The following is a 2,036-nucleotide window of genomic DNA, read 5'->3' on the forward strand; positions in this document are numbered from 1 at the left end:
TTTTTATACGACCTCTATTTTCTAAGATATTTACGTAAATATCTACAAAATTATTGGTTTCAATAATTTTTTACTTGAATTCTATCAACTTTACCGAAAAATATTAAGAGATAAAAATTGCTTATTTTGTTTTTAAAGAGCTCTAAGAATTTTTTCAGAATTTTTTCAGAATGTTAACTTTTTAGTACTTCAAGAAAATGCAAGAAAATGCAGTACTAAAAAATTAATACAAAATTCTGAAAAAATTCTCAGAGCTCTATGAGAACAAAATAAATAATTTTTATCTCTTGATATTTTTCGGTAAAGTTGATAGAATTCAAGTAAAAAATTATTGAAACCAATAATTTTGTAGATATTTACGTAAATATCTTAGAAAATAGAGGTCGTATAAAAAGTTTTTTTAAGCAAAAGTTGTTTGCTTTTTCACGCAGAATAAAATGCCGTAATAAAAAATATGTATTTCTATTTAAAAAAGCAAAGTTAACCTTGTCCTGACCTTGGCGACGTCATCTTAGGTCAAATAACTACTGTCATTAAATGCGACTTTTTAAGCCTTACAACTTTTATTGGAAACATTTTTCTCTAAAATGCTCCCCCGCCGAGTTATCTTGCCGTTCCGGTACTTTTTGGACACTCTGTATATATATATATGTGTGTGTGTGTGTGTGTATACACACACACATATACAGAGTATCTGAGACCACACCTTTTATCTCGGAAACAGAGCATTTTAGAAAAAAATGTTTCAGTCAAAAGTTGTATGGTTTGATAGAGAACATAAGAAGGTATCATTGGTTTGACCTTAGGTGGCGCCTCCAAGGTTAGGTTAAGGTCAACTTTGCTTTTTTTAAATAGAAACATGTATGTTTTATTACAGAATTTAATATTCTACGTAAAGAAACAATTTTTATTTGAAAAATTTTTTATATGACCCCTATTTTTTAAGATATTTATGGAAATATTTAAAAATTATTGGTTTCAATAATTTCTTACTCGAATTCTATCAATTTTACAAAAAAATGGCAAGAGATAAAAATTATTTTTATCTCATAGAGCTCTGAGAATCTTTTAAGAATGTTTTTATTAACTTTTTAATACTTCAAAAAATGCAAGAAAATGCAGTACTAAAAAGTTAATAAAAAATTCTTAAAACCCTATGAGAAGAAAATAAACAATTTTTATCTCTTGCTGTTTTTCGATAAAGTTAATAAAGTTCGAGTAAAAAATTATTGAAACCAATAATTTTGTTGATATTTCCGTAAATATCTTAAAAAATAGGGGTCATATGAAAAAATTTTTCAAATAAAAGTTGTTTGTTTCTTTACGTAGAATAAAATTCCGTAATAGATAAAATACATATTTCTACCTAAAAAAGGAAAGTTGATCTTCATCTAATCTTGGCAGCGCCACCCAAGGTCTAACCAATGGTATCTTTTTATGTCCTCCATCGAGCCATACAACTTTTATTTGAAAAATTTTTTTCTAAAATGCTCTGTTTCCGAGATTAAATGGGTGTACGGATGGTCTCACAAACAAAAGGCCTACCTTATGTAATTCCTATTAAAATAGTGTTTTTTGCAATCGATCTAGATATGTTTTTAGCTTACTAAAAGATAGACATATCAATTGTCAGCTCAACTACAGGACCAATATTCTCGTTTTTTGGGCACCGAGTATGCGTCATCGTCCAAAGGCAATATTCAATGTTAATTTGTTTACGTTAGTTACATTGTTTGTGAGTCAATCTTTCGCGTCCCCCATGCCTTTGTCAGTGTATTTTGAGGGACACAGGAAAGAAGCGAAAGGAATGAGACAAGTCAACACATTAATTAATGTAATGAACGTCCTATTGAATTTGGAATTATTTGTAATCTTAATCTGTTTGGAGACCGGAGATTCCAAGTCTACTTAGGAATGGCCATAGACTTATTATACAGGGTGAATATTATATACCGGAACACCTGAATATCTCGAAAACAAAGCGTTGTATAAAAAAATGTTAAATACAAAAGTTGTAGGGTTTAAAAAGATCTATT

General features: G+C 28.9%; 1 protein-coding gene across 7 annotated transcripts in view; it reads left to right on the plus strand.

Moving 5' to 3' along the window:
- LOC116840879 (mitogen-activated protein kinase p38b-like) overlaps positions 1–2,036 on the plus strand; it is a 53,997-nt gene that overhangs the window by 31,687 nt on the left and 20,274 nt on the right. The gene's annotated exons all lie outside the window — the stretch shown is intronic.

Source organism: Odontomachus brunneus, unplaced genomic scaffold (genome assembly GCF_010583005.1).
Source record: "Odontomachus brunneus isolate Ranch 3 - 2012 unplaced genomic scaffold, Obru_v1 Obru_scaffold_012, whole genome shotgun sequence".
NCBI lineage: Eukaryota > Metazoa > Arthropoda > Insecta > Hymenoptera > Formicidae > Odontomachus > Odontomachus brunneus.